This window comes from Marmota marmota, unplaced genomic scaffold, assembly GCF_001458135.2.
Source record: "Marmota marmota marmota unplaced genomic scaffold, marMar, whole genome shotgun sequence".
NCBI lineage: Eukaryota > Metazoa > Chordata > Mammalia > Rodentia > Sciuridae > Marmota > Marmota marmota.
The window spans coordinates 15572507-15585344 of record NW_026000093.1 but is presented as its reverse complement, the minus strand read 5'-3'; positions in this window follow the sequence as shown (position 1 = coordinate 15585344).

The following is a 12838-nucleotide window of genomic DNA, read 5'->3' as shown; positions in this document are numbered from 1 at the left end:
AACAGACACTAGGATGGCAATTTGTAAATCAATGGATGTGTAACTGATGTGATTCTGCAATCTGTGTATGGGGTGAAGGTGGGAGTTCATAACCCACTTGAATCAAAGTGTCAAATATGATATGCCAAGAAATTTGTAACGTTTTGAACAACCCACAATAAAAAATTAAAAAAAAATAAATAAATAAAAAAAAAATAAAAGATACTGCAAAAAAAAAAAAAAACAGACATGAAATACAGAACACTACTACAGACCTTACAGAAGACTGTGCATAATTATATGCAACAAATCAACTAACTTTATGAAATGGACAAGTTCCTGAAAAGATATGAAGTACTAAAACTGACTCAGGAAGAAAGAGGAGCTCTACATGGGTCTTTAATATGAAAAGAGATTGAATTAATGTATTGGGAATCCTCTAGGAAAACTCACAGTGCTCAATATATAATTGTATTCATGGCTCTGAATTTTTATGTAAAAAGATACCAAATACAATCTTAAAAAGAAGAGGTATAAAAATTTAAAAACAACCAAACAAAAACTTCAGAAACTTCCAAGGGTCATCTTTCATTCATTCACACAGGACATACTTAATTTCCCAGCAATGAGTTTGAGAACATGTGTGAAATGTTGGCAACTCTGAAACCTCATGGGAGATAGCATTCAGGGGCTGATCATTTAGAAAGTCTCTGTCTGGTCCCCAAATTCCAGACTCTTAGAAGGAAAATGAGCATTCAGCATAAACTACATTGTTTGTATAAACAGTTAAGGCACAATGAGCCACTCATCAATTCTGGAGTGGTTGGGAATCCTTCCAAATTCTAAGTTCCCAGACACCAGCCAACTATGATCAATCCTTCTAGGGAATTTGTCAAGCCAGCTATATTAACTTTTATTTGTGTGCTTAGAAAATTATAATCTTTTCACAAAACAATGTTGAGGTCCAATTTTTTTTGACAAAGTTCCATTGAATATTAAAAAATAATACATTAAAAATTTCACAAACTCTTCCAAAACACAAAAAGATTAAACAAATCCCAACTCATTCTATAGGGCCAGTGTTATCCTGATTCCAAACATCATGAGAACTGAAAACTGCCAACTAATTCTCTAATGAATGTATATGCAAAAATCCTCAAAAATAAAAAATGATTCTTTCCATTCATAGTAGTTATGTTCTATAAAATCACTGAGAACACTGATTTAATACAAAACCATTAGTTCTAGGGGAAATCTGGAGTTAAATTCCCATGGTCATAAGATTTTCATCAAGTGGTCATTACACAGCCTTGTTTTATGTGTGTTGATGTTTAGATTGGTGTTTTGTTGTTTTTGTTTGTTTTGTTTTATTTTCTATACTGTAGTTCAAAGCAAGGGCTTTATACATACTAAGCAGGCTTTCTAACACTGAGCTACATTCCCAGCTTGTGTATTTCTGTTTAAAGGCAATTTATTTAATATATATTGTTGATTTATTAAGATTGAACACATAAACTGGGTGTGGTGGTGCATGCCTGTAATCCCCGAAATTCAGGAGACTGAGGCAGGTGGATCACAAGTGTAAGGCTAGCTTGGGAAACTTAGACCCTGAATAAATACTTTAAAAATAAAATTAACAAATAAGAACAAAACTTAGACCCTGCCTCAAAATAAAATGCTAAAAGAGTTTGGGATGTAGCTCAATGGTAAAATGTCTCTGGGTTCAATCACTAGTAATGAAAACAAAATTTTGAAGCAAACTTAGGGCCAACAGTACTATAACCCATGCTTCAGTGAAGTTTATGTAAAACAAATTTTCCACATAAGGCTCTTTTCAGACTTTGTGCTCTTGTGTATTTTTAGCAAGAAGGTGAATTCACAAATACAGAAACTACAAATAATGAAGATTGACCAGACTTGCAAAAATATTTTCAGCAACATACACAATGGATCTTACAACAAGGTCAAGAGAGAGATTTATCTTGGGAATGCAAGTTGGTGTCACATTTAAAAATCAATTAAATAATACAACATATCAATAGTAAAAAAAGATAAAAGCCAGATAATGTTCTCTATAGCTTCAGGAAAAAAAAAACATTTGATAAAACTCACTATTCATTCATGATAAAACTACTCAAAACACTGGGAATGGAAGGAAACTTCTTCAACCTCATAAAAAGTATCTATGCAAGACTAACATTATACTCATGTTATGATGTTATAATTCAGGTATGAAAGACTGAATTCTTCCCCCTCAGGTCAGCAATAAGAAAAGTATTTCCTCTCTTACCACATTTATTCAACATTGTACTGACATTTCTAGCCAGGTCTATTAGGTAAGAAAATGAAACTAAAGACATCCTGATTAGAAAGGAAGAAGTATAATCTTTTTATAGATAACATGATCTTGTACATAGAAGATTATTAAGGAATCCACTAAAAATTATTAAAACCAATAAATGAGTTCAGCATATTTTCAGAGTTCAAATCAATGTGTGAAAGTCAATTTTGTTTCCATACAGCAGCAATGAAAAATATAAAACTGAAATTGAGAAGAACCATTTCCATTTATAATAGTCTCAAAAGGAATAAAAAACTTTAGAAATAAAATTAACAACAGAATGTATACTCTGAAAATTAAAAACATTGTTGAAATTTTTTAAGAAGACTGCAAGAAGTACAAAGATATTCTTTGTTCATGAACAGGAAGACAACATTGCTACAATGGCAATACTCGCCAAATTATCCATAGATTCAATATAATCATCTGAAATCACAGCAAGTTTATTCTCAGAAATTGACAAACTTATCTCTTAACTTTTGTGAAATTCAAGGTACCCAAAGTAAACAAAGCAATCTTGAGTTAAAAAAACAAAATTGAAAACATGCTTCCCAATCTCAATACTTATTGCAATGTTATAATTATTGAGACATGCTATAATTACTAGAATAAAAAATGGACATAAAGATCAATGGAATCAAAATATAAGTCTAGAAACAAAGTCATTTTAATGGCTAACTAGTTTTGGAGGAAGTTACAAAGTCTTAATGTGAAAGAGTCTTATTTGGGAGAATAATGCATAATATGGAAGCTAGACAACCTCTTTACACCATATGCAAACTTTTCCCCAAAATGGCTGATGACCACTAAATGTAAGATTGAAAACTGTACAATTATTAAAAGAAATATGTGAGAAACCCCAAGTTTGGTTAGACAAAGCCTTCTTAGATAGGACACCGAAAGCATCAGTAAGAAGAAAAATAAAGTGGGTAAATTGGACTTCATCAACATTAAATATATTTGTATTTAAAAGTTATCAACAAAAAGAAATCCATAATCCATAGAATAGGAGAAAACATTCACATACATATACATTTAATAAGAGATTTGTATTCAGGATTTATAGATAGCTTTAACAATTCAATAGTAAAAAGTGAACTAATGCAATTCCCAGACAGACTGAGGATCTAAGTTGCTATTTCTCCATAGAAGATATACAAATAACCAATAAGTGCATTAAAAGATGTTCAAAATCATTAGTCTTTAGGAAATGCAAATTGAAAACCACAATCAGATACTACTTCACACACACACTAAGGTGGTTAAAAGAAAAAAAAATCATAACAAATGTTGACATGAGCTTGGAAAAACTGGAATTCTCACACACTCCTGTTTAGAATATAAAATGATTTATTTACTTGGAAAATAATCACATTCCTTAACAAGTCAACCCCTAGGTGTATACCAGACAACATGAAAACATGTCCACAAAAAATTGTATATATATATATATATATATATATATATATATATATATATATAACAATATTATTCATGGTATACAAAAGAGGAAACAATCCAATGTCTATTAACTGAGGAATGTTTAAATAAAATTTGGTACATCCATACAATGGAATTTATTTGGAAATGAAAAGCACTGAAGTATTGATTGTGCTATAAGATGGATGGACCTTGAAAAGATTATGCCAAGTAAAGGAATTCAGTCACAAAGTCCATTTACTGTATGATTTGACTTATATGAAGTGTCCCTATACACAAATCTATGGGGAAAGATAATGTATCTGTGGTTGCCTAGGGCTACGATATTGGAGATAGTTGCTAACCGGAAAGAGATATTTTAGGGGTTATGAAAATGTTCTAAAATCAGTTTTAGTTGTAGTTGCAAAATTCTAAAAAATGACTGAATTATACACATTCAATGGGATTAAGTGTATAGAATATGAATTTTATCCCCAAAAGATATCTACCTATATATTTATATAAAGATATATATCCATATATTATAGAGAGAAATTTAAATTCGTTTTCTTATTTGTCCATGACAAAATGTTAGATAATACCTAGCATGTATTTTAATGCCATTTCTTAGTTCATACTCTAATCACTTTCTACATAGATTACAAGTAATCTAATATTAAAATATTTTCCAGTTTTGATGAGCCATCTGTTGCAATATTTATTTTAACAAAATTAATATTAAATACCATTGTCATTAAATCACTCCTTGATGGGTATCAATGTGTCTAATCTCTTCAGTTTACCCTATAAGGCCCGTAATCAACTGGCCCAGATTCCCCATGGTGTTAGGCAGAGTAATAGCCTATCAAAGATGCCCATATTCTAATTCCCAAAGCCTTTAAGTATGTTAGTTTTCATGGCAGAAGAGACTACAGATGTAATTAAATAAAATTTCTTGGGATGGTGAGATTATTCTGGATTATTCATTGGGCCCAAAACAATTAAATTCTCCTCTTTTTTTTAAGTGAAAAAAAATGGAAGCAAAAGAGTTAGAGAAAAGGCCTGATGAAGAAAGTACAGGTCATATTGATGATGTGGGGCCACAATCTGAGGAATGTGGTCAGTCTCTAGATTCTGGAACAGGCAGCAGAAGGGATTCCACCCTAAAACTTTTCTATGGAATATAGTTCTGACGACCCATTTTTTTACTTCTGACACACAGAACTAAAAAATAATAAATTTTCATGGTTTAAAGCCACTAGTGTTGAGGAAATTTGTCACAACTATGAGAGGGAAGCCATAGTTGACATGGAAGCCATGTCTCTGCTCCAGTCAAAACTTCCTTTCACATCCCTGACTTGAACAGTCTTCTCCAGGAGTCTGGAAAAGACATCCCTGGCCTCATACCAACCAATGGAGCAAGGCCCAACTTCAAGAGGGATTCCTGTCATTAACAACAACTCTACGAGATCCTAATTCTAACAAGATAGTTCTTCAAAGCATACTTATGATGTGCAAAAATTACTAGCATATGCATTATCCAAGAAGGGCCGTCTGCTTTTAAAGTAATATGCAGAAGGCACTTAGCACATTGTGTGGAAAACAGTGGTGTGTTGATGAACCAACCACAATCAATCAATCAATCAATCAATCAATGTTATCAGTTATAGTGTTAGATGATTAAATGCTTCCAATAAGACTGATTTTAATCTACCAGTGGTTTGATCACTGGCTCATAAAATCCCTGAATATTCAGCAACTTTCCATGAGCTAGTTCAAACCTATTTCTCAAACCAAGCAGATTCTTCCCTCTCTGTTCTTCCCCTCCAATCTACTATAACATATTACAACAATGATTATAAGTGTATGATCAATCTATGGTGATGTGTTGAGTCTCTGAATTTAATAATTGTCTAGATGAGGATTCAGTAATCGGTCAGGGAGCTTCTCTCCTTACTATCCCCCTTCATTGCTGTACAGTCATTCCTTAGTACCCAAGAGGGATTAGGTCTTGGACCCCACAAAGATAACCAAAACCTCAGATGCTCAAGTCCCTTATACAAAATGGACCATATTAACATATAATAAACATACATCCTCCTGAAAATTTGAAATTGTGTCTAGATCATTTATAAAACTGAATACAATAGAATTAAGATTAGGTAGCACATCTTGGAGAAAGGGCCCACTGACAGAAACCTGCTCAGTTCATGGAGGGTCAGGAAGCAGGGAGGGTCGGGGAAGTGGCTACAGGGAAGATGCACCCTTGCAGGGCCTGTAACTGGGAGTCCTCCAGCCACACACCTGCCCCCTGCCTACAAATACCATCCAGTCAAGCTATTCAAACTAGGATGAACTTATTAGTTCACAGCTCTCACAGTCCAGTCTTTCTCTTTCTGAACATTTCTGCATTCATATAGAAGCTTTGAGGAGACACCTCACATCCAAACTATAACAATGAGATATACACAGCAGAGCCCCCTCAATTTTCACAAAACTTCATTTATATGGATAATTAAATCAGAAACTTAATTTACTTTAGGAGAAAGGGGGGAATAACAATGTCTAAAACACCAGAAAGTTATAGAACTTGGTGTCAATGGGGAGATGGAACATTCTCTGAAGACAGATGTGCTTCCTGTTTTCATACAACTTAGACTTCAGTGAGGGTTACAAACAATGGGAACTCTTTGGGAGTCCCACTAGAGCTCCAAAGTAGCAGGCCAAGGTGGACAGCAGGGGTCTAATATCCATTTGAATGCAGATCTTAACATAATCATATCATCTCAATGGCTTGCTGGTGTCACCTTTCAACCAAAAATGCCATGCATCATTACTATTTGGCTATGGCTCTTAGCAACAAATAATAATTTTTAAAAGTAGATGGCAAGGAGACAGTATGTTGATAATATCAGAAGCAAGGAAAGCAATAGGGGCAAGTGTCCAAAGAAGACAAATGTAGCTCATTGGAGGAGCTGAAAGGAACTCAGCATGATAGAATGGTGGACTAAAAGTCAGAGCAATGGCCAATAGTGGGAATGGGGAAGTAGGAAAGGGCAAGGTGGTAAGGAGTCAAGTTGATATACCACAGGAAGGAGATGTACACTGAGAGTAACTGGGAGTCCAGCAAGTCCATGCTTGGGAATGTATCCCAAGAAGACAATCAAATAAATCAGTAAAGATTCATAGACTAGGATATTTACTGCAGCCTAATGTGAAAGCCACCCATGCTTCTGTCATGGAAATAAACCGAAATGTTTGTCAAAATGCAATTGATAAAAATAATTGATGGAGTTGGCAGTCTCAAAAATGATGACACATACATTCCATATTCATTGACCTGAAATAACTCTGTGTTACAAATAAGAATATGAAGAAGGACTGGCAGAGCAGCAGATTTTACTTGGTGTTCACTACGCACAGGCAGTGAGATCAGTTCTTTACATATGATTATATTTGACTGTCTCACCATCCAATGATGTAAGATCTACAATTAGTCATTTTTTTTTACAAATAAAGAAAATGAAGCACAAGTGTGCCTGCCAGATTCCACACTTTTATATAGTGACAGAGCCAGAACCTGAATCCAGACAGAGGTAATACAAACCCAATCTATGTTCCTAGTAATTCTGAAAAAATAATGAGTAAGGCAGAAAGTGGGAAGTGAGAAAAAGAGAGAGAAAGAGAAATGAATAATGATCATTAAAATATCTTGACAAAACTTATCACTGAGTTGTGAGATTTTAGGTAAATTTTTCCATTTATACTTTTGTGGGTTTGAAGTTTTACAAAAAAAAAAAAAAAAAAAACATGAATTTTTGTTTTGTGTGTATATATTTAAAGATCATTTTTTGGTTTACAGAAAAATGATACAGACAGTACAGAGACTTCCAATATATCCTTCTCTTCTCACATGCAATTTTTCCTTCATTAGCAACTTGCATTGATGTGGTACATATTTTACCACTGATAAGCCAATATTAATATATTATTATTAATGAAAGTTTATGTTAGGGTTCATTTTTTGTTTGATATATTCTATGGATTTCACAAATTAATAATGATACATTTTCAACATTATGGCATAATACAGAATGATTTAAAATAAATTCGAAAGGCAAATAATTGTGACTTATGCAGAATGTTAATTGTATTTTATACTGTATTTGATACAAATACAATAGACAACTTTAACCCAACTTTCCCTGGGTCTAGGTCTATCTTTTACATAGGGATATTATGCTTTCATTTTGTAGACAAAGAATGTTCCTATGTAAGTTGCTTCTCTATCAGCTTTATTTGGCTGGCTTACATGAAATCATTGGTCCTTCTGAATTTCTGCCTTTGGAATGTGGTTAACTGTGAGTTCAAGGAGTTGTAGTCTCTTACTAGATGCAAATCAAGCACAATAAGGGCAAAGCCCTGTAGTGCCCAAGACCCTTTTGATAATGATGCCCACACAAGTCAATATACTTTGTTAGTCTTAGAGAATTAAAACCCAAAGACAGTGTCATTTATCACTACAGTTACTTAAAAGTATATGGCACTTTATTATTCATTTTATTTCATGACTGAAGGAATCTTGTCACCTGTAAGAACCAACAGTGTTTCCTTACTTGTGTGAATTATTAGATAATTTTAGAAAGAGAGCAAAACCTCTGTCCAGTTACATATACCTTTGTTATGTCCTTGGTTCCTTGTATGTGAATATTGTTTTATTATACATGACATTGTCTTTTTGCAAAATTTTAGAATGTGCATCAGAATTTTTTTTACATGTAGAAAAATGTTGATCTTTTTTCATTCTTCTCTTGAACACCATTGGTATTAAAATTGTGAGTTAGAATTTTAAAGATAGCTACATATTATAAATTAGCTTTGACTTCATATACTGATTTTTTTTCTCTTTTTATATTAGAGATGATTTAGGACAAATTCTATAGAAAAATAACTAAAATTCTTGTGGAATTGACTCAAGTAGGAATTGGTACATTGTAGTGGGCATTAAAGATAGTAAAAAAAAAAGAATAAATGTACAATAACAATAAATTCATTAAAATCAAACTAAGCGTATCATTCAAGTAAAATATACGTACCTGAGAAATAAATTTCTTACATTAGGTAGTGAAAAATTTGAAGAATTTGAAGAGTATTGTGAATTAAAGGTACAGTAACTTTTGTTACTATACAGTACATTTTCAAATCATCCTGAAACTCAAGTGAAAAAGACAATTACAGGATGGGTGCCTAATTAATTTAATAGTCACCTATGAAAATCACTTAGATACTTGGCATAAGAATTTTTTTAACCTAAATGCTATAAACTTCATTGATACCTCATGTTGTAGCAGTAATATATTTGCTAGTGGGGCATTTATCTAAAAGGAAAAGTATGCAAATTCATTAAGGCTTTAATGAGAAAAATAGGAGCAAATAAAGAAGTACATTAAACTTGTCTATAAATCTGAACCTGGAAATACTGTCTTCAATATGAACTTTTGAAATATATGAGCCATTTTTTGCTCCTATTCAGTTACTATAACTTGGAATATCAGTTGTATCCTAATGATTCCCAAAGTTATAATTAAGCTCAGAATTATCTCCTGAGTTACAATCATTTCCAGTCACATGCTGTTTAACAAGGTGATGTGTTTTGAGACACCTTTATAGGCCACTTTTAAGACAGCTTGACATCACCAGGTAATATGTCACAGTTGTTGTATATACAGTGCATGGCTGTAAATCCAATTTCCTAATCCAGGTTTCCTAATCAGGTTTCTACTCTAATCCCCAATGGTATTTCAGATTCAATGTGATCTAAACCAACCCCTTGATCTCTTCTCTGACCTACTTTGATTCAGAATTTCTCCTCTTTCTGCATTTTTCACTCTTGGAGTTTCACACCAACATTGACCCATATGCCCATCTGGAAACATAGCAGTCAATTTATATTCCTTCTTTCCCCATATTCCCCTATGCACCTTGCGGTAAAATTACAAACCATTCTGTTTTTAATGCATCTCACTTCTCTAATCTGCCTTCATATCCTGCTGGCTGGCCACTTCTCCACATCCTGCTCTTCTCTGCATTCTTATTTTATTCTATATATTCCCTTTTATGCTATATCCTCACAGGTAATCCGTCAGACACCTGCTTAAAAATCTGTTAGTGTTTCTTCCTTGTTGTTCAATTAAGACCTCATTCCTTTAAACAGAAAGCTACTTGTAGTCAACTCCAAGGTCCTCTCTCAGAAGGTTCTTACTCAACTCTGTCTGGCCCGCTTGCCTTTCTCTGAGCATATCACATTGGATAATGCCTGTGAGACTTTGGATGGGTCATTTTCCTTTTCTAATGGTTGTTTTCTTTTCCACAACTTCTTCTGAAAACACTTCCCTAACTCTTCCATGCACACATATGAAGCACTGATCACACTGGGTTCTAATTATTCATATGAGCTCCAGGGGGGTCAGGGACCATGTCTCCCACCCCTCCACAGAGCCCAGGCTGCCACAGATGTTCTAACATTTAGCAAGGATTGAACATTTATTTTGAGACAATAGATTGTTTCTTAGAGGCTTATTTGGAATACCACATGAAGAAGTGTTATGCTATAGACAGCTCTGAAGCACAGGATGGCTGTAACCAAAAAAAATATATGTGTTAGAAAACTTGGGTAAGGTAATGGATGGACTAAAGAGAGGATATATTTGTTGTGGGGTAGGCAGAAATGTCTGAAGACACAGTTATGGATTTATTGGTGTATTAGTCTAAAGAATGGGGATATAATTCATGTAATGTTTTATGTCAGGGTTGAATTACATTCTGAGCATACAGCTCACACACACACAAAAAAAGAATTCTTAATCTGCTTCCTATCCATAACATATCCCACTCATTTTCTCAATTCTGATAACAGATATTAGGCATGAGAGCATGATTATCATGCTTAATATTAATTTAACAGATAAAAGGGTTTAAGTATTTATTCCAAAAATGTTCCTAGCTTATTATAATACCAAAATACTAATGGATTAATCATGAATTTATAGAAACCAAGTTGTCCTTTTTTGTATTTAATCTCATAGAGCAATATATTCTACAACTTATTTGACATGTGTATATGGGAATTTTCTTAAATTCTTCTATTGAGGACCTTACCATATTCATATGATAGCCTGAGAATTGTGAAACTGTTCCTGAAGATAAAGAATATATATTAAAAATACTTTTCTCTAAATTACTGCAGAAACATCACTACATTTTCAATAATGAATTCTATATGTCCAGTGTGTTTGCCAATTTTTGTTCATGTCATCTCAAATTATATGAGATAAACATTCTAAGAATTTAATCTAAAAGTCTACTTTAACAAATTTCAGATAATACCATGGATTTTTCTGACACAATAAAATGGAAAGACCATTCTATGTTATTTTGTAGAATTAGAACTTGTGAAATAGTAAGGATACCATAGAGCAAATCCCTCCCTTAGAAAATTGATGGAAGTACAGTAAAAATTGAGAAATCAATAAAACCGTTGCTGACTCACAATGTCCAAGTTGTTTATTTTCGTATATTTAAAAACTGTGATTTTCTTCCCACAAAGTATCCCTCAGTGTTTTTGTCTACTTTGCATGTTTAGTATAAAAAATAAAATAGTTTAATAAAATCCTTAATTTTAAGATAGAATTATTACTACCATTGTTGTAATTTAAGAGAAAAGTAGATTGGGGTGAGGAAGGAAAGGTTAAGATGACACATTAAAATTAAAATATATTGTGAAAAGAAATAATTTTCCTAAATTATATAAGTTATGAGAAAATACACCAGGAATAGGGTAACTACATTTCAAGGGTCAGCACTGAGAGTGTTTTATTCCATGAAGGGTTGTTTATGACAATCAATAGTGTCACTCATTTTTGATGATCTTTTGTGTCCTCTGTGCCTCACATTAAATGCATCAACATGTTTGATTTTTAATTTAGCCTTGTTAAAGTAATTTAGTTCAACCTTCACTGAGGAAATGGTGTTATTTGCAATGACAGTGGATGCTATTCAGCCTCTTAGGGCAAATGGACTGTCAGTTTACTTGTGGAGTATTGAGTTGACATAGTCAAGGAGCTAGAGAAGATGGAGAAGGATGGTTCTATTTACTGTGGTTTTTACAATGTTGGGCCAGGGGCTCACTGCTTTTTAGGGTTTATTTTTCCTTATTTTATCCCCCCCTTTTAAAATTCTGTAAGTTTCCATTCTCCTCATATTACGTTTGAAATCCCAGTCATTTTTGATTCTCCTATCTTCCATAGTAACTATTCCAGATCCCATCAATCCATACTTCATATCTGATCAAAATGCACTCATGCTAATTCACTGTTGCTATTCATTACTGTGTAGCTTCAGTAGCCCAGCAATTGATTCCCTTACTTTAAATTTCTTTGTGAATAAAGCCACCAAATAGACTACTACCACAATTATCTGTAATGAGCCTCACTCATTATTTCTCAAAACTTTTAGTCTTATGTAATTTACAAACTCACATATAACATTCTTTGCATTGGACTCACACTTGCTCATATTCTGCCTGCATGTTTTACTCTCCATTATTATTATCAACTCTCCCTTTATCTAGGCCAGCCCCTCCTTTCTCTTTATGCTGTCCCTTTACCTGCCATGCCCTCTCCATGCCTTCTAACCTTCTACTCTTGAAAAGATCTCCAGGACCAGCTCTTCACTCTAAATTCACTGGCCAGGTCACTTTGAAACTCAAATGTAGTTCTCTTTCCCAAACCACTAGTTAGGCAGTTCTATGTATTCCTTAAATTCTTAATTACATCTTGAGCCATTTGAAGGCTGGAATGTTTTATTTCCTTCTAACCTGCATCCATTAGTTACTTAGGATTTACGGATTCTATATATCATTGATTTCTATTAGCTATTGATAATATAGGACATGCAGAAAAAATATTTCCTTATGCTGTAAGAATCAACTCATATTTTCTAGTAACTAAAAGGAGAGTTTTTTGTGTGTTCACTGTTCTTTATAAGTAATTTAAATTTGAAAATGATTTTGGGGACCTCTAAACATTGCTACACTTAACA